The following is a 21,840-nucleotide window of genomic DNA, read 5'->3' on the forward strand; positions in this document are numbered from 1 at the left end:
TGGCCTAAGGTTGTACAGTTTCTGGTATCTGGCAGAATATATAGAATTAGGATTAATTACTTTAGGTTCTTGCTTTTACCCGTAAATGCCATTCTGATATTCAGAGGATACTGTAAAACAATGTAAACTTATTGCATTGTGTTCAGTGGGAATATTAAGAAGATCATTGGGATTTAGTTCTCTTGAAAATATTGTGTACAGAAATCATCCTAGTAAAAATGTCACACACATCAGCAAATTATTTCAATAAATTCACTCAACTTTTTTTGCTGGGCACCCATATAATACTTTGTTAAAAAAGTGTAATTCCATTTGTGAAAGGAGCAAAGAGAACATGCGTGGGTCTGTGAGTGGCATGTGTACATTCACGCTGTCGGTGCAGGGACACATTTTAGTCATGTACATGTAGTCATGACATGGGTACCTGTCATTACAGGCCACGTAGGTATAGCAGGAGTTAGAGGAGAGGATAACTGCCAGCTGGAAAACTGAGAATCAAATATTACCTCTGTTTGTCTAGACTATGAAAAGCCACGCTGAGTAACTCTGCACTTACCTGCTGTGTTACAGGCACTCGCCAGCACTTCAGGGTGCAGCTAACGAAGGGGAAACGGGTCTCCCATGCAGCTCGGTACTACCTGTGTGACAGGTCCTGTGCTGTCAGAGTATCACATACCTTCCGCCGGCTTGGCGAAACGCTTCTGGAGTTGAACGGTGAGGCAGGAAGACCGCGTTCAAGATCCTTCTTGTATTTCTCAAGGGCTTGAATTAGCCTGTCTCTTTTCTGCTGGTCCTTGTCTGTACAGGTAAATACATAAACACAACCCTTTCCTGTTTAATCAATGGTCAAGTCATAAAGTATTACTCTTCATTCTCCTTTTTGCCTCTACAGACTATCCTGTCTCCTCTCAATACCAAGCAGCAGACAGAGAAGACAATCACTGCTTTTTACAGTTGGCACTTGCTGCTTCCATGCTCAGCACACATCTGGATTTGAAATAAACGCAGGCCAGGACTCCACTACACCCCTCACACAGTGAGTAGTGAGCTACTGGAGGGATCAGGGAGTATGGCAACATTTTATTTCTGCCTCCCGCACACTCTTTGCCCTATCCTAGACAGGAGCCGAGGCAGGTCAAAACAGAAGAAAAGCTGATGCAATCCAATATGGATTCAAGTCTATGTACCAAGAGCTGAGTGACCACAGCCAGGCAACCACAGACCTCTGTGGGCTGTACAGACTGCAACGCCAAGAAAATGAGTTTTCTGTATCGGTCAGACTCAGGCTGAAATGAGTAAAGTGACACATCTGCTAGCACCTCGTACACAAAAAGAATGGAAACACATTTAGTACTGAAAATATGCAAGTAAAAGTAGGAATATGTATTCTCGTAATAAGTATTACTGTTATATGTCATATTATATATGTTAATATATATTAAATATTATAAAATAATAAGAACATACAGGAATAAGAAAGGCATATGAGGTACCCAAGACCACAGTGGCAGCCTGGATAATCCAAAGCCTTTCACAATTCACCATCTTTTGTCAGAACCTTGCTGTTAGCAATGCAAATAAGAATGATGCATGATCAAAATTTTCAGCCCTTTTTACCTGCCATATTCCTTCCAAGTGTAGCTCTGAAAAAAAAAGGATATGAATTGTGATGTAGAACAACACCTTTCCCTTTGTAGACGGTGTGTAAAAAATTGCCCAGCAGTTCCAGCTGAAACTAAGTATTCACACACAAAATATCAGGACAGTGGGGTCCACTGAGGTCTTGCGAGCTGCATATAATTCTTTTGAGTTAGAAGTTCAGCTCTTTCGGAATTCCCTTGCCCTGTGGAGTTCCGGCACATGGTAGCAAGTGCCAGTACTGCCAGGCAGGCCAGCAGAGAGATGTGCTGTGCTCTTCACCTTTGGGTGCAGCTGCAGTGACTCCTCAAACAAGTAATTCTAGATGGCTAGCAAGGCTTCAGGTGGGCTGGTGAAATGTGACTTGCAGCAGTGTGATGTTAGTTTGATTAATGCTGGCTTACTCCTGACAAAATGCATGATTGGTTCATGATTAGCCTAGGGCCCCCTTTCACTGCTATTGTGGCAATGTACTAGAACTTACGCTCACAATATGCTGCAATTTTTTTGCTAATAAGAAGCAACTCCTCCTCTAAAGTGGTGTAATTGCAGTGTCTCACAAGTGATGTGACAGAATAATGCTTGAAACCTGGCAAAGCAGCACTTACTGCAGATTTTCTTTTGAGGGGGAGATGTCTTGACCTGAATTTAGTATTGCACATTTCTGAATTAGCAGAAGTTAGTATTAAAGTAACATTTATTTCGGAAAAGGAATAGCTGAGACTATTTTTCTTTTAAACCCACTTAGATACTGCATTAAATAGTTGGCTCCTGAAGTTTGTGATGGGTCTTGCATGGGGCATACCATCTCTTGATGATTCCCCTGTAAGGTGGCCTCAAGGCTGTAGTCTGGTCACTGAAAAAAATTATTTCACTAACAGCTAAAACTGATATATAGTCTCCCGAGGCGTGTAATCTGGTTTTCCGGCCTTGCATGGACATGAGTTCATAGCATCATCCTATTAAGAAAAACATGTTGACAATGCTAAATCCTATTTGGATGACTGGGAAGCAGGATTATACAACTCACTGGAACAAATAACAAAATGTACTTGCTCAATCGCATTCATGCAGAGATTAATACCTTCCCCTTTTATCTAGGTTTGTACAGTGCCCAATCAAAGTACCCCCCAATTCTGATTAAAAACTTTGCATTCTACAGTCATATGAAAAATAACAGACAAGGCAAGCCTGTAGTGTCTGTGCAAGTCAGGATATCTGGCTTCTTTCATGGCAGTGCCAATGGCTTGTGACGCCTTGGGAAAAAGTGACATCCGTGCCTCTCTGTTCTTCTGCATGTGGCGTCTGTCTGTGTGCAGGTGAGGCAGGACAACAGTGGTCTACCCGAGACATGACTGAGCCTTCACCAAGCCTTGCTAAGAACAAGAAAATAAAATGTTCCAGGTCAAAGAGCCACAGGTTTGAAACAGACTCTGTCTAGTATTTCACTGATATTTTTACTATAAATATGGGTTATGAACATGCCGCATGGCATTAAGCCTATTCAAATAAGTATTATTCCACTGCATTATAGTTTTATGTTTTGAGTAGTTAGCAAAAGCTCCTGGGGCGGAACGTCTCATAGCAGTTCTCCTTCCCCTTTCCTAATAGATGCCAGGTTTCGTTGCCCAGAATGTCGGGTTTTGTATGTGCCTCAGCCACGTGAGGCAGTCTGAGGGTTCCTGTAGCACATCCTGCTTTGCTGACATGTCTGCTAAGGGAATTACTGACCTCATCACCTTTTAGCCCTGCTCTCTCCAGCTTCTCTTTTCTCGCTATTTTTTTCTCATTTTCCCCTGTGCCCCTTCTCACGGATCCAGGGCTGCTGAGTCTTGCCTGCTCCCAGTGCCCACCAGCTGCCAGGAGTGCTTCAGGCTGCTTCCTTTCTGCGCCTCTCCCCTCCTACGCTTCTCTTCCGAAATGACCTTGCCCTGTGGTGACCTGGCATGCTCCCCAGATGAAGGTGCTAAGTGTGGAAGTCATTCTCAGGGTTTCAGGTCACCTTGCTCGCTTGCCCATGCACTCGTAGTTCTGCTTGAAAGGCACGCTGAGCAGCCCTGCCCAGCCACATGCACTGCTCATCGGCAGGAGCTACAAAAGGAGAGAAGCAGCACCTGCCCGTTCTGCCCTTCTCCAAACTCTTTTGAATAACAGCTTTCGATGACCAAGAACAATAAAGAAAATACCATGCAAACTTTGTATCCCAAATGACAGGTGTTTGCATTTTTTCTTTTTCTTTTAGAAAAGGAAAAATTAGACATCCCTTGCCTTCTGATCTCATGTCCTAGCTGAAGTGTTTAAGAACTGTCTGTAGTTTACAGTTAAAACCATAACTGGCAATAATTAATTGGGGGCAGGGAGGGGGCAAGGCTTCACCTGTGGAAGCTTATAATGATTCAGTGTATTGCCTGAATCCTCTCAGGATATGACTATTTTTATTCCCACCACAGCCAGTATCTCTTGACTACCTTCTTGCTGCTTCCCAGGTAACAGAATCATGTGGTATGGCCAGTGCAGCAGTTGTTTAAACAAATTTTTCTGACAGCCTTTCCGTTAAGCTCATTTATTTGCTAATTTATCATCCTTCCTACTGTGGCAGGTGTTACTTTATCAGTGCTATTGTGCAATTTTACTGATACTTGTACTGGTATCTGGTACTTGTGAATGTGACAAAAATACAGGAAATAAAGAGATTTCGTTGAAATCTGGTCCTTTTAAAAACACAGGAAGATTCAGATACTATAGCCCTCACTGTCTTCCTAGCAGTTCTTGTTGCTTGCCAGTTAATAAAACACCTTGTCTTTCCCTTGCTTCTGTGTGAATGGCCCATGTACAAAATGACTGGACACAAACTTACTCAACAGATTAGAAGCAGTTTAACTGATAATATTGCTCAATCAGAATGAAAAAAAAAAACAAAACCTAAACCACTTTTTTTTTTTTTTTAAATCTAATACCTTTCAGTTCTACTTATCTTTATCTCAAATAGTAAAAAGAGTCAGCAATGACCTTAGACTCATTCCACAGCTGCCTTCTGAAACAGAAGGTTATTTTCAGGTCTAAGGCAGAACATTACGGCCCAAGTATGAACATGGGACATAAAGCCGGAACAGGCTTCCCCTAAGTTGTTTACAAGATGTTATAAAACTCAGTGATTACAGCTAGAAATAGAATCCACACCTTGGCTCATGCCTTCATTTTTGGCTTGCAGCGGGAGTTCTGGTTTAGTTCCTACCAAGTGTTTTAAAAGAGTTGGCTGATGTTTAACTCCTGATGACTTTTGAAACAACAAGGAAGTTTCGAAGGACTGCAGGGAAAAAAGAAGAGCAAAAGTGGTAAATGAACTGGTATCAGTCCTGAGCATAACAACTGAACGGCTGTTACAAGACTTAACTGAGTAAATAATGTGAGCAACGCCAATCAAAAAGTTTGGTTTTTTTTTTTTTTTAATAATCACTGTTCTAACTTGATAAGAAAAAAAAGAGATTCTAATTGTGGTTGAGTGAGATAAAAGTGTTAGTTTAAAAGACTTTAAACTCCCTGGCTTTGTTCTGCATGACATTTTGCCTAAGAACCCTGCAGAGTTACAGTTGTTTACAAAATGGCTAACTGGCAGATCTGAAAATGTAATTACAAGTGAGGATGCCTTGCAAGGCAGGTGTTTCTAATGCAAGGATCATTTTTGGTATTATTAAATGATTTCTTTCAGAAAAAACCCATAAAACCATTCCTCATAAAGCTTAAACAACTGCAGCTGGGGACCTTGTAAATAAAAAAAGGCATGGTTTACTGTAACAAAGTGATCTGCATCACTCGGTGAGGTAGATGTAGGCAAGGGGTATACTTTTCAGCATGGACAACAGACCATCTCTGTTCAGAAAATGCAGGCTCTTGCTTAAAGGAGGTGAGTCTTATCTGGGAGTCTGTACTGCTGAAAAACATTCATACCTTCTTCTAAACAAACAGCTGTCTGTAATTTCCCACAGCAACAGTGCAGCCAAAACTAGTGTAATATCACTGCCCTATAAAGAGTAAAAATCTCAGGTGTAAGTATAGTGAACGTTTACTGCAGTTTCCTTTGACAGGTGGATGGCTGCTGCTGGAATTACATACCCTGCTCTAAAACTTTACTACTCAACAGCATTTATAAATTGGAAAGGATGCAGAGAAGATCCATAAAAGTGATGAAGTCTGTAAAACACTCTTCATGGTAACAGATTTAAGGAGCTGAATGTGTTTAGTTCCTCAAAATGATGGTTAAGAAGTAACTTTATTCCAGTTTTAAGCACCTATAGACAGAATGGAAATTAAACAATACATTTTGTCAAGCAAAAATTTACCCAGACTGGACAAATTTATCCTAAAAGGTGTATGTTCTTCATAGCAAGGCAAGTTAGTGTTTGGACCAGTTTAATGAGAAGTAGGATGTAAATAAATAAGGTTTGAACACAACTCTAAACCCTTCCCTTCCCCCAGTGGAGAGAAGACTTAGGGAAAAAATGGGCTGTATTACTGCAGCAGTGTATTCTCACTGTGTTTATGAAACTCAGAGATACATGTCGGTTGTCATGGACCACCTATCAACTTCTCTGAAATTTCATTTTTTCTCAATTTTTGCTGCTATTGTTAACTGATATATTCTCAAATTTTCAGCCAGTGCCACACAAAGGGATACAAGAGCAGTTCCTCGTGATGTTCACATCTATGGGCCAAATGCTCCAGTCTGCACTGGGAATAGTTTGTTTGGTGTAGGATTGCTTATTTTGGCATTTCAGAGCAAACAAGACCATTCCTTCAGCAGAAACCAGTGGTAAGTGAGGCTTATATGTTTAGATTTGATTTCAGATGCTCTTTGCCATGCTAGCTATCATTATGAAAAGCCAATGTTGGCACATTAATCTACAGTGTGTGGGATTTTTTTAAGCCCCAAGCTCTGGTTCAGCATTATTTGTTTACATAAATATTTAAATACTGCAATACTAACAAGTGAGTGGGTAACGATTTTATAGGGGAAGAAAATCCTCTGAAATGCCATCCATACTCACGAAAAATTGCTAAGTGACACTGCCTGTTGTTGTTTGCCATGTTGTTTTCTAATCTCATGCCAAATTCTGCACATTTTGCTAATGTTGAGTGCTCACGCTGACATTAACAGGAATTTCCCCAAGAAAGGAATCAGCTCTCCATAACAAACCACCCAGTCCAGCAATGCTGAACTGCTTGAAAACTCTGGCCATAACCCACATATGCTGTGACTGGTTCTGCCTCACTAAAATAATCATGGATATCAATGAAGCTGACAGCACTTGACACAATTCCTTCATAGACCATCAAAATAAAGAAAGCACAGACTCTTTTCTCTTACTCGGGCAAAGACAGGATCTGGCATTTGTTTTACTCACATGGAGTAGCAGTCTAATTTTTTTGATCTTTTAGTGAGTATAAATAATATAGTCAAAAGGTGAAGTTCACAGCTCTGTGACTACTAGCTGATCAACCTCGAAGTATTCACAACTTCTCGCAAAGCAAATAAGACCAAACTGACACCCAAAGCATCTCCCAGTCTTGCAGCCTGTTTCTCGTCTAAAGCACGTTTCAGCACATTTTCTAACACAAAAGGCCAGATCTCCCTCCCTTGTGTCAATACAGATTTACAATGGCATTTTACACGGTGAAAAGATGGTCCAACAGAATGATATGCCCAGCATAATTTCTTTTGATTTTTTAAGATTCTAAAAATCACTAAAAATTAGTAAAATGTCTTTAGCTAAGCTACAGATTTTTGTCTCTTACCTGAAGCCAAGAGACAGCAGATGGCAGAATGCTTGATTTGCAACTCTGCTTTATGCCAAGGAGCGATCGAGAACTTTTTCTAGAATTTCTATTACTTTGGCAAACAAAATTTCCTATAGCTAAGTCACTTGTTATTTGAACTGAATCTACATTTTGTGGTGAAAAGATACTGTTGGTAAGGCCAGAAGTAGAAGTCGTAACATCTGTCTGCAGATCACTGACAGGAATGTAAAAGCCTCTAGAAGGATAACATCGCTTTTTATATACTGATACTGCACAGAGCTGTTCAAGGAGGAAAGGAATTCTCGAAGTTGGAGTGCAAGAGAAATGTCAAGATGCTTCATCCCTATTTAAATTACTGACTGCTGACGTGTGCTGCTTTCTCATTTTGCAGTGGAGTAGGAATGAAAAGTTAAAATAGTTAGTGCACAATGGTTATGACAAGACACCTGCTCTCTGCATCCTCCAGTAGCTCCCACTACCTTCTTCCTCCCCTTTTACAAATGCTCCTTTCAACAGTGCTGATGCTGAAATTGATGGGAAGGATGGTTTTGTGATTAAAGCGCTGCGGTAGAACTTAGAAAACTCATTTAATTCCCAGCTCTACAACAGGCTCTGGTGTGATCACAGGTTTGTTAATTAATCTCTGTTGTCTTAATTTCCACCCTGTAAAAGAGGATGATAGCACGCATTTACTTTGTTCTAACTGGCGCATCATTTTGGGCAGATATCTCCAGAAGATGATCTTTAAACTGTGCAGTGGCTACCATAAAGCAGCTCAGGAGCTGCTAGCGTAGTATAGGATTCAAAGTATGAGTTGTTTAATCATTGATAGCTGAATGATGCAGTGTAGTCATACATTCGATATTCCCTTCATTACAGCTCCCTTCTAACGGTGACATTTATTTTTTACAGAATATAAAATTTATTATTAAAAACGACCTCACTAATGCTCCATAAATTTGCAATGATGGAAAATTGATGTTTGCATATATAAACATATTAATTTCCACTGATTGCTAAATGATCCATTCAATTGCCCAAGATTAGTGACAACTAAGATTCTACATCTGTAAAGATAAAATTATGTTTATATAATTGACTGTATAGATTATTCACACAAACTGTAGATAAAATGCTGCAATTTTGTATGTCTTTGAACTGACTGGAGAAACAATTATTTTTTTTTTCCACAGATGTTACTATCTTGAAACTTGCAAAGCAACTTCATTTTAAACTGGTTAAAACCTGAATGGAAATTATTATTTTGACCAATGTCTGTCTCATGCAGAGAATTAGAAAGGGAAAAATACAGGTTATAAAAAGACCACTATGTGTCATATCTAAACACTTAAGTACTCTGCTGGTACACAGAAAAATAAAGTTCCTCTTAAAGAAAGCTACCATTCCTTTTGCCAATTACTAAAGCATGTGTTTATGAACACACTGGTATGTATGCTTGGGTTTCATATTTACAAAAATGAGCCACAGCACATGGAGCAATTATACGATCAACCCTCCACAAAAAGTGGGTGAGAAACAGTCACATGGCTTCAGGTACTTACATATAATATCACTTGTCATTCCTTTTGGGTAAATGTATATACTGTGCTCCTAGAAGTGCACGGGAATTGTGCAGAACATACAATGGTGTGAATAGCTCATCTTGCCATTACCTTGGCTTGGTAATCAAATCATAGCTCAACACAAAGAGAAGGAATGGCATTGTCCTAAGACTAAGATCATGGAGATCTGAAGGTGTGCCCAGAGAGCCAGATTTACTTTAGGTCCTTCTTCAGGAGATTCTTCAGCTCTGGTAGAGTAAGCCTGAAGCACCTGACCACTTCCTACCACAGCTTCACCATGCTGCTGTGCTTATTTTGCTGGACTGCTACACAAAACCCTGCTCATGGAAGCAGAGCAGGAACTGCAAAACTATGAGAAAAACAATACATGAGAGCAGGCCTTAGTGGAGCTGCTCTCATTCCTGGAATGGGAGAGTAGGCAGAGAATTAGGGCAGGGTGCCATGGACCACTGCACTTTCCTGGAGTGGTGGACTGAGGCTCTGATGGAGCCAGAGCTGAGCTTTAGAAGGGATTTTCAGAACTGTAGAACCTGCTAACAATTTGGGTGGCTCATTTTCCTGTATGAAGTGTGGTTTACCTTTATGGATTCCCCCAGTTAGGGCTGGTTTTGATTAATCTTTTATTAGTGTTAAGTTTTTCCTAGTTTCCTGCCAGCTCATTGGGACAGCTTCATATGAACATCAGCCAAGGTTTTTGCTCCTCTTACTGAGCTGATCAGCCTCAGGAGATCTGACTCAAACTTGTGCTCTGTGAATCTGGGGCAGAGCATTGTTGTATCATGGAAATAATGGTTGGAAGAGACTCTAGAGCTGACCATGGGAACACTGCCTCATGCTTCCAAGGTCCAAGAATGTATTTCAGCTGCTTATTATTAATTAATTGATAATTATTAATCCCTAATAACTGAAAAATTTAAAGGAATTCCTGGGTGCCACAGGTAAGTTTAAGTCTCAGGCTCAATGCTGTGTAAATAAATGAGGTATCTGATTTCAAACAAAATTATTTTGAACTTTCTCCTTTGCTGGAATAGAATCAATGCCTCACAATGGATTTTATTTCCCCCAGAACTTTCACATTTCCATTGGAAAAGAAACACTTTTTGATTGCCAAGCCACTCTTCTGGTGTGTTCAGCAGCATATCTTATGCTCTTTTGATACTCATTAGATGCTCTTTCTAGCAAAGATGGCTTCTGCTGAGAGTAAGAAATGTAAACATCCTCCTAATCAGACATTTTCCACACTGGGATGGCCAAGAAATCACTGTTTTCACAGTAGTTTCGTAAGTCATGCTGCTCTCATGACCCCTAAAACACCTCTGCTTTATTTTATCTCTGCAAGAAAACTGTATGTCCCTTATTTCTAATACCTGCTGCATCTCATGGTAATATATCTAGTCCTAAGGCAGGGGACAGATACATGCTTCCACCCTTCGATGAAAGCTGAAAAATGGACTGTGATTCTTATCATGAGAACACCAGAGATGCAGTCTTACTGCTACAACAAAGCCAGCTCCATGTTGAAGAAAAAGGACTGTTCGAGAGGCTTTATGTTAGCTGTTTGTCCCTAACTTTCATCATAAGTCTGTGCAATTTCAACAGCATTTCGAATGTTACTCTGGCAAAAGAGACACAACTATTATTTTACCTTGGTATCTAGTGATAGGACATGTGGGAATGGTTCAAAGCTGCACCAGGAGAGGTTTAGACTGGACATTAGGAAGCGTCTATGAATCTATGATTTATTCCTTTACCGAACAGGTGGTCAAACACCGGAACAGGCTTCCTAGAGAGGTGGTCAATCGATGCCTCAAGCTTGTTAGTGTTTAAGAGACATTTGGACAATGCCCTTAACAACATGCTTTAACTTTTGATGAAAGCTGGCACTTGCAATGCTTTATAAGCCATATTTAAAGGTCATTAGAAGAATTTTTTATATGAAAGAAACTCAGCTAATTCAATAACACTCTTACCAGCTGCAGCATTAGCAACTTCACGAAGTCTAAAACAGCAAAAAGCCCAATGAAGCACCAAACTTAAATGAGTACCCTTCTAAACCCTAGAACTGAAGATCCAAGGTATACCTGAAGACATTCAGGAGAAAGTCCTATACACTGCATGTCTCACACTTTGTCTATACAGTTCTTAATCTGAAGTGCAGAAGTACAGAAAATTTTTGAAATGGTGCATTTTCAGATTGTCAGAAAAGGTAATTATTTACAGTATTTTACCTGCAATGCATTTATTCTTAAAATTAAACAAAGCATTGCATACAGCTTTCTGTCTTTTCAGAACTAATCTTTGTTGCTGTTCGAGTTTTTCTCTTTATTTTAAAAACTTTGCATATATCTGCATCACTACCTAGTGACCTGAATTTTCTTCTTGCAGCCTGCCATTGAAACGCGTGGTATCCGACACAGATCACACATTTGGTAAGCAAGGTTATACCTATCTGAGTGTAAGGACTGAGAACAAGTAAGAAATTATTCTGCATTAGAATGTGTATCTGTCAACGTTCTGATAAATTTCAAGGTTTTAAAAGCACACCACACTTAGTAACTAGTAATAGCAATAGTGGGAGAGAGTTGTGGGAGAAAATTTTACATGAAAAGAAGAAAATGCTGTAATCTTGTACTAAGCAGAAAATTAGTTTTGTCCTCCTATTATTCTAGTAGGCTGGCAAAACAGCCTTCATTTATTTTGTGTCTTTGAATATGCAAATGATAAACAGAAGCCTATTTTTGTAGGCATAAAGCCATTTTATACTGCTCAAATGATTTGCACATCAACCCCATTAGCAGCAACTGCACCTCCATTGTGGTACTGCCCTACTTATCGCTTCAGAAGATGTAAGTCCTGATGCACCTTTTCATCATGATTTCTAATTTTTGAGTTCAATCGTTTGAGGGACAAAACTTCTTTTGCCAAGACAGATATTTCTGGAGCTAACCTGTCAGAAAAGGACTTATCTGGTACATAGTATCTTTTAGTGAAGATAAATATTAATCGACAAAGGTGATTCGCGTTTCCCCAGCAGGTTACTGACAAAAATGGTATTGGGTCCTCAGTTTCTCTGAGAATCTCATGTTACAGCTTGTGTGTGCACCAGGAGCCTTGCACTCAATGTGGGCTTCTAAATTAACAGAAACTCCACACAACAGTACAGTCCCACTTAGCTGTGAGAGAGGAATACCTTCCTAAGAAAGCACTGTAAGAAACACAGATAATGATTCTCTCCTGTACATCATCTAGGAAAACTTGTTATTGTAGCTAACGTAAGTAGCTGAACAAATTTTATGTCCTCTTGATCTCAAGTAGGTGAGTTTCTACTTCTTGTGCACTTTTGTGTCAGAATCATCTCTCTGTCAAAGTAACATTCTCAGGAAGCTTTCTCTGCCATTTCTTTCTGTTACTACAGCGCTGTTTTCATCAAGTTGAATAATCAAAAATACTAATTTAAGAATTATTATATAAAAGACAGCACTGAAAAAATAAAAACATACTGTTGAGCATGAGGAGTTAAAAAGCAAAGAGAAGAGAATTTTGATTGTGATGTGTTTTGATCCTGAACTTGTTCTTTTGCTCTCCTGTGCTGAAGATCTCACACAATACGTTTTTCTGAATCTTTGTAGACAAGACCTGTTTGTCTTTTTGGCCTGTGTGTATCTCGCTTGAACAACTGCACCTCAGCATTGCGTTTGAACTATGTTTGCTTCCAAGTACCTTATACCCTGCTCAAAGCAATAGCTTACTGCAGATCTCTGATACATGGTTCCTGCTATGCATGCACTGTGGAAAAATAGAAGCTTTCATTTTCCCAGCTTTTTACATTTTCTTTTAAAATGCGGGGTGCCTGTGTAGAAAGGGTGTGTGCTCCCTTGTACGTAACAGAGAAGTAGCATATGTCTTACAACCTAGTGAATGAAGAAAACGAAATACACTCCAAAGTGAATGCCCTGTTTCCAGGGAAAGGGATGAATGTATTGCTTTTCATCACAATTTCTCCCTTTCCAAAAAGGAAGGGCCGGGAGAGGCTCTGCCTACACATCGGGTACTGCGGGCTGCAGCCAAGAGGTGGCGTCAAGGTGCAGAGCTCCATTCTCTTGCTAAAAGCCCACGCGTACCTCAAAACCTGTTCTAACTGTAGTATGCCTGATGCCCAAAGGTAAACGAAGCAGTTAAGGAAAAGAAAAATACAGTGTGAATTAGCAAGGAATTCAAAGGGCCGGTGGTCTGAGTTTAGACTGGAAAACTAAAGCAATTTATGCCTCCAACAACCATGTTGCTTGAAGTGTGTAAATCAGAGTCCCACAGCCTGCAAGGTAGCGTTGCTACCTTGGTTCATACCATGAACCAAGCGCTAGATACAGCTGTTAAGTCAGATTAGATATTAGAAACTAGATACTATTATCTCAACCACAACAATGCATATTTTTGGCACGTATATGCCTCTTCAGAACACCTCCACCATAAAAGAAGACAAGTATTTCCAAACCAAACAAATGGAGCCAGACCTATTTTCAAAACACTATCCCCCCCCCGCCCCCAAACTACTTACATTTAACACTGGTCTGCATACTCTTCGGTGCAGATGAATCAACAGCAGCTGTATTAATAAAAAGAAGGTTCAGTATAGATAGAGATGAAACTGATCATCCTAAATTGTTGAATTCCCTGTGGGAATATGATACCAGTCTGCATAATATTAGCATTATTAATAATGCAGATCTACAAACCACCAAATCCATTGCTTCCCTCGTGATGCGTACCTTCTTCCTGTTTCCTACCATTATCTTCATTAATGGTCAGCTCCCAAAAGCTAGCACAGCTTACATGTAGTGAAGTTAGTTGGGTTACACCAACTGAGGATTTGACCCCTTGTCTTTATTTGGGTAAAAGCATAAGATAAGCAGCTCAGCAGTTCTGCGGTTGGTTCAGTATCAAACCTGGGTCTGAATTTTGTGGCTTTCACCCATCTTTACTTAGGTATAGAAATAAAAGCCAGCACAGTTACATTTATTAACCTTCACTTTAGTTTACAATTTAAGAAAAGCTGTACTAATTTTGTGTTGTCATCTACTGCTACCCAGAAAGTTTATATTTCAAAGATGAGTAGTACAGCTGCTATCAGCAAGGGGAAACTACAAAGCAATTCAAGTTGCCCCTAGGCTCAAGGTCATCAGTTCTTCATTATCCTTCTAGCAATAGGAGTTATTTGGTTATACAGTTACACAGGCAGTTTTGTACATAGCATTTTCTGTTATTCAGTCATTTGGTTTTCATCATAAAAGGTTAAATCAAGTGAGCTTCAAGGAACCAAGCCCTGTCACGCTACTGCTGCGCAGTCTTCATTAAGTCATGTGTCCATATTGGAGATGGTATAGATGTTAATGGAATGTAAGTCTGATTGCATATACCTGCATATAATTGAGGTATATGGGAAAATACTATTTTTGACTGTGCAGGGAAGAGCAACCACCTAGAAGTTCAATATTCCAGTTGCATTTGAAGGACCCTGACTCCATTTCCATCCAAGACATTTTTGTGATTACTGCCAAATGTCACAGCAAATTGGAGTTTGTACAAGTGCTCTGAACAAAGTTTCAGACATGCAGGGTGAGCTACTGTCTGGAGTGAGGCCAAATAGGTTGTTTTTAAAATAGCAGCTGTGTTTCAAAAAGATTGAAGAACATTTAGAAGGATATTGGAGAATGGCTTTAGACAACCCCAACCATTTTTTTCAGAGGCACAAAATCCTATCATGTGTAAAGATGTACAGAACATGTAGCAAGTTGGCACTTCAGAGCATCAAGGTATGTACAGAAGAGAACCTTGATATCCTTGTAATATTTCAGGTTTTGATACGTATGCAAAAGTTTAGCTTTACAAGGAAAACCTGTAGGAATGATGAAGCATTATTAAGAAGTAAAATAAATGTTTTAAGATTAAAGGTTCCTGCCCTAGTACGCTCCAAATCTGACTTTTAACTTCAGATGGTGAAACACCTAAGAATAAGAAATTTTAGCCATTGGGAATTTTGATCAGCAGGTACTGTGAGAAGCTCTTTCCAGCTTGGCTGAATTCCACTACGGACAAGCAGGACTGACATTTGAAAAAAAGTAAATTGAAACCTGTTTGGGAGCAAAGCACTCGGCTCCTTTTATGCCAAGAATATCTTCTGTGTATTTTCTTCTGAGCTTTAAGAATGTAATAGAAAAAAAAGACTGCAAAACATCTTTGTTTTCCTCCTTTTACTTTTTGATCTTCTCTCCCTCATTTAGGCTTCACCAGTTAAGAAACAAATTTCAATTATATATGGCAGTCTTTGCTGCTTTCAGTCAGTCCTGAAGCTTCTGTATATTTATGAGCAATGCACTAGGATGTGAATTCTACAGTCCTTAGAACTCACTGTTTCTGTGACATTAGCCACGCAAAAGCAAAAGTCACTTAAGTACGAAAGTGTACAGCAGCAGTCCAGCCTCCAGCTCCTAATATGAATGGGGGCATCACGAACCAGTGGAGGTCATGAAACTTCTAAATAGTGGTTCTGACACCATGAGAAAAAGATGCACTAGATTTGAGCTAGATAGTTTAAGATAAAGCACTTGGCACTGCAAACTGATGAAAGGATTGGTCTCCTGGCAAAAAAGGCAGCAGCAATCTCATCTATTGTTCAACAGCTATTTGTTATTATAAAGCTCACTGCATGTTATCAGCAAATTGTTTGGTTAGAAAGCCTTAGGAGCTCAAGGACCGCAAGTCTTGCAGTAACTTAACTACAGCAATGACCATTCAACTCTAGTTGCTTTCATCAGCACCTGAAGCACCAGGAAGCTTACACAGCTCCAGACAACTGACAGAGGACATTTTTTAATTCCAAATTCTCTTTCTAACAGTTTGCAGCTATTTACCAGGGGACAACATTTGAAGAGCCCTCTCAAATATGACTGCATGCTAATGGAATTTCCTTCTAGGTTATTTAGGACTGATGTTGTAACTTTCTGAACATCAAAAGCTGTCACCTCACTGTTACTCTTCAGTGGTTTCTCCCAATTAAACAAATACCTGCCCTAGTTCTCATTTTACCTTTCCTTTTAGTCAACTACCTAATACTTCTAAAGAGAAACCATTACTGAAATAACACAGGGAAATTAAATAATATTTCCCTTCCTAACATGAACATGTCATTTTGTGGAACCATGTGACTCTGTAGACTTTACGCCTCTCAACAGTTAGGACGGCTTGTCCCAAGACGAGATTACAGTTCCAATTGAGTGTTCTACATATCTCCTCCTTTAGGGCACAATGTTATGCCTCACTTTTAAATCCTCCTATACCTGTTGAGTTAGTGATAGGGAGAGAGAGGAAAGAAAGGGGAAGAAATTCAGCAGCCAGCCAAAACTAAGGGCAACCAACATACCCCTGACTATGATTTCATCTTTTAGCTAGGCTGTACACACCTTTGGCAGACATCAGTTTCTTGTAATGAGCAGCCATGTGATTTTGAATGATGTACTGGTGGGAGAGCTTGCAGGAAGGTCCAGGAGAAAAGGCTGCAAAAGGGGAAAATCTTAGTTCATTCAACAGAGCAAGCAATGTCTCAGGCAATAAAAGCTTTGAAAACATTTTAATATTTATCCTCTCCTCTCTGTAATAAAACCAAGTCAATATTCATTCATTTATTTCAAAAAATAAGGGTAACACAAAATATAACATGAAAAAGCGGTAAATTATTCCTATTTTGCCTGATTTTGAAAACATGAGAATTATGGCTTGCAATAAGTAATGTATGAGTCTTGGATATCATAGAACTCTGGAGAATAACAGAGGATTTCACTGTTCAATATCAGATATAATGAAAAGCATTTACATTTTGAAAGATTTAATACTAGAAAGTAGGACAAAGTACTGTAAAAAACTGCATATGAATATCTTACCTCTCGGTGACACCAGGCCTAACTCTAGCACTCTGTAGTTCAAAAAATGGGCTGGATCCACACAAAGACAGAAGTAGGGCCAGAAAAGGAGCCAGAACATGAAACATGTTATGCACCGACTGACCATGACACTCCCCTGAATCTCTAACCCACAAGGCTTCTCAAATTAGGAAGAATTTGTATCTGACTTAAGTTCATCATCCCAGGAAAAAAGTCAAGAAGCAGACAAGCATTTACTTGTTTTAAATTTTAACCTGGTAGTGCAGTTGAGATAGAGCATTGTCTTTCAACCTGTTTCTGAACAAAAAACATTATTTCTGGATTCCTTCTCAAGTCATCGGACAGAATCTGTAGATGGAAAATTGCTAGTAAATAGTATTAAAAAGTAAGCAGAATACTGGAAAGCAGAAATCTAACATGCCTTTGGCCTTCCATCTGCAGACACAGAACAGCCCTTACAATGAGATAATCAGCCCATCCAACCTACTCAGATTTGGCTTTCTGACACAAAGAAGTAAATGACTGTTTCATCGTTCATGTCCCCAATGTACAATTTCAGTTAATAACTTAGTTTCAGAGTTGTTATTGTATTTTGTAAAAATAGGAGACACTGGGCTGAGAGTCTGGGAATCAATCCTTCTAACCTCAGTTTGGCTGCTTTCTTGCTGTGTTGCTTTTTCTTGTCTAAATCTCCTGCCTACCAAGTGAGACAGTGCTACAAACTGTTTTTCACTGCCAAGGGGCTTTGACTACATTCAATTTATTGTGTCATCTTTTGAACAAGCACCATAGGAAAGATCTGGACAGAACACCTAATGCTGTATTTGTTGCTTCATTTAGTATTGTTTACTGATGTGCTCCTGCAGGTGACAAAAAGCCTGCCAGAAGGGCACTGGTGTGAAGACCTGCTTTCAACAGCCTGTCCAGGAGCAGCATCACATCACATCATGACCAGCTGCAGAAAGGTAGTGGTGTTACCTCACCTCCAGGACCATCCATTGTGATTGTTCATTGAACATGTAAGGACAGCCCGGGTGCTTACATCACGACACAAACAGGTACAGAGACACCAACAGACATAATGACTCTGTTTTCTACAAAGCAATGGAGAACTTGCTGTAAAATTATCACCAAACTGCACTTATCTCTTGTCTCAATGAAATTTAGCAGAAGTAGTACAGGTGCCACAATGGAATCTGATACTTGAAGCAGACAAATAGAAAGCTCAAACAATTTCTAATCATGAGCATTTACCATATGTCCAGTGTCAACCAGGAAAACCACTCCTGGGTCTCAGTACCGTACTAAAGAAATCAGATAGTTAAAATCAGTACTATTCTGTTTCAAAGCTTTTATGCGTTTGAGACCAGTAGTAATTCACTTCCAAAACTTCAAAAACTTAATCTTTTTCATTAATCTTGCCAATTGTGCTGTAACCTCCTGCTGGCAAAAGCAACTGGAACAAGCTCTTCAGTAATACTCAGCACCACTCCTAGCTGGTGTAAAGTGGGGCAGCTCTACTGAGTTCAAGGAATAGCAACGCCCTAAATCACAGCAGATAGAGGCTCTTGCCACTAAGGAAAAGAAAATAGTACTTTGGGAAATGCCCCAAATCTTTCTCTGATTGGCTGTGACAGCCCGATTTCAATACATGCAGTGAAAAAGACAGCATGACAGAACAATGTGATAATCCAAACAATCTCTGAGGATTAAAAAGGGATGGAAAATCCATTTATAAAAAGAACATTCTTCTCAAAATTAATTACCACCCCAAATTTGAAATGCTGAAGATATACAAGGCACTAGTAGTTTAATCTAATTTTTTGTCTTTCATAAAATCTAACTCTATCATGTGTCCAGAAGATTACGAACATTGTGCAATAAGCAGCATTGTGGTTATTCCTATGTAAGGAAAAAAAAAAGCAAATTATTTTCTTTGCCAGAGACTTTCTGTTGAACTTTGGCAAGTCATTTTGTCTTTCTCTGTCTCAAGCTCTCTGAAAGAAGGACATGAAAAAAACACATCTATTTCTCAACGAAGATGTTTTAAGACTAAAAACAATAAAATGGGGAGATTTAGGGGGTGCCTATCTAAGCATTTCCCATCCCTAGAGAGGGTCATCTTATATGACCTCACTGGAAAGTTCACACTTTTTTAACAGATTTTTCTTTTGTTTACTTTTACATCTTCAAATAACTTCAAATTGAGGGAAATGTTAAATAGAAATCTTTCAGGAATTTTAAGTTGCCCTGTTACGAGGCTCTGTTGATGGGCCAAACACACATCAGGTCAAATTGAAACAGTTCCTTTGTGGGCTGCAAAGGCAGACAGAGTTCTCAAGCTCATGTCTGAACAGAATCAAACCCCTGTACTTTCTGCTGTCTTATATAGATCTCATTTACCTGCAACATTTAGCAAATCGCTTTATCCAAGTTTTCAACATTTCAGAGTTTCAAAATTTTCTGTGTATGAGCACAGATCTACCTGCAGAAAGTCGCCTTCTTTTGAGTCTAAATTCTGAGTACTTTTGTGCTCTCAAGACATTTACATCTTGCTTCTTTGTGTGAGGATAGATCTCCAGGAAACACAGATCCAAGAATGAGCAATAAAGAACAGCGACAACTCTCTCAACACTGACTCTTTTTATTTCCTATTTTGTAATGACTTTCCTAGTAATTTATTGTAGTCCTGAATGTGTAGTTGTATGATGACTAATTTACCTAGTTTCCACTGATTGAATTGCACGAGATTACTTCTGCAAATCATGTCTGGAGAATAGATCATGTCCAGAGGTATAATGTCATATCATAAATCCAGTCATAGCAGTATTAAAGTTTGGCTGATACACAATGACAGTGATAAAACATGTCTTTTCCATGTAGCTGAAAAACAAAAATATGCTTTTGAAAAACACAGGAGGTGACTTTGCTCCTCACCACACTACTAATTCAAAGTCCCTTCTTTTTGCCTCTTATATGAGCAAAAAGCCTGTTCTCAAGAACATGTCGATCATTTTACTTTTTCAAAGACTAGTATAACTGCAGTGCAGCTATACTGCAAATAGTTTATACTATTGCTAACTGCTAGTTCCTACAAGTAGAAACTTCACAATGTGGGGACAAAGCTATGTGTACTGTTAATCAAAAAATAAAACTTGTTCAGTAATACTTAAGCCTCAAAAGCTTGGAAATATAAATTCTTATCTACCCTTCACTTTGCTGGCAAGTGGGAACCATCTCTGCAACATCCTTGGCTTTGCCTTTTGTAAACTAGTAGAAGTATCTGTCGAGAATTGCAAGGAAATAAGCAGTTCACAGTTATGGTCCTGTATCTGTTTGTATCTGTCTGCTTCCTCATCTTGTATTTAGAGCCTAAATTTGGGCAGGAGAGGGTCCACCTCTTCCCTCTCTGTTTGTCTCATGCTTAACAAGGCAGAACAGTTGCCCATGGCTATGACCACAGTGCTTGCTTCAACGCAGGTAATACAGTAAGCAATGAGATAATCTCTCAGCAGAGTGGCCCAGTCAATGGCTGACAAATGTTTTGCAGATCACAGAATCATAGAACCATTTAGGTTGGAAAAGACCTTTCAGATCACCAAGTCCAACCATTAGCCTAACGCTGCCAAGTCCGCCACTAAACCATGTCCATAAGCATCACATCTACACATCTTTTAAATACCTCCGGGGATGGCGACTCTTACTTTGCTTCAGCTGTACAGTTATCTCAAGCTGGTCCCCTTCTGGGTAAGTAGTTCTGCCTATTTTCAGCTACAGGAAGCGCTGGCAGGCATTGAGCTTTGGCTACTGCTTTGAGCATCTACCAGAGGTGTCTCTCCTTCTGTTCCCTTCAGAAAATACATATAGATAAAATTATACAGGAAACCAGTATGACAGATCGCTGAGGTGGGGACACAACAGGTGTCCTCCTCTCAATCCTTCGGGTTTCCTTTGAAAAGGTGGGAAGAGGAGGATGATAGGATTAATACCCTGTAGGCCCTGAAATGCAGCACTCCCTATGTGCAGAGAGTAAAACACCTCCAACTGCAGCTGGGCTTTGTCACGGGTGGGACAAAGGACAAAAAGGACAAAACTGGCAGGTGGTGGTGCGCTTGCCAGCATATAATTAAAGACTGAAACTATATGGATCTGTGTAGAGGAATGAAGCTGGGTTAATTAGCATTGATAATATACAGCTGTGGGCTGGCTTCAGGGGCGGCGGGTTGGCTGATCTAGACAAGGTGCAGCTGTGGCTGGTTAAGTTAAGTGGTTGAGAGCCAGTGAAGAGAGAGTAGGCGAGGAAGAGAAGGAGTGAGGAGGAAGAAGAAGCAAAGAGAAGGGAGAGAATATGTGCCCTGGATGAGGAGAAGGCAGCAGAGGGACTGGCATGAAGAGTATGCTGGTATGAGATGGTAAAAGACCTTGTTGCAGCCAGTAGTTTGGAGAGTGCAGCGACAGATCTGGAGAAGGTATAGTGGAACAGCATTTCTGAGAAGGGATGCTTCAGGCAGAACATCTTTCTAGCAATTCTTCCACAGGTGCTTGACAAAGATTCTGATGAAGAAAGCTGCTTGCCTGAATATAAGAATGTGAGATTTTTTGTAATAGTAGATACTAGAAGTGCTTATCTACTTTATATTGTTTCAACAATAAATTGTGCATTTTAATAATCTCATAATATTCAAGCTGTTACTCCAAAATTGGAGCACATAGGCACCTCTCAAGTAATAATTTGAATACTTACAGCTACTTCTGAGACTCATGTGTCCTCTGAAAGGTCCCATCATGGAGTACATGGGCACCATGGCTATCTGGGACCCTTGTAAGGAAGGAAAATGTATTGGTTACATATTATGGAGGCATTAAGAAATACGTTTGCCTTTCTGCAG

General features: G+C 39.7%; 1 protein-coding gene across 1 annotated transcript in view; it reads left to right on the plus strand.

Moving 5' to 3' along the window:
• Positions 1-21,840, plus strand: part of KCNK2 (potassium two pore domain channel subfamily K member 2) — a 183,577-nt gene that overhangs the window by 19,443 nt on the left and 142,294 nt on the right. The window contains exon 3 of the mRNA XM_080408486.1: positions 571-12,289. The gene's annotated coding sequence lies outside the window, so the exon portion shown is untranslated. The remainder of the gene's footprint in view (positions 1-570; positions 12,290-21,840) is intronic.

This window comes from Falco punctatus (genome assembly GCF_963210335.1).
Source record: "Falco punctatus genome assembly, chromosome: 12".
NCBI classification, from domain to species: Eukaryota; Metazoa; Chordata; class Aves; order Falconiformes; family Falconidae; genus Falco; species Falco punctatus.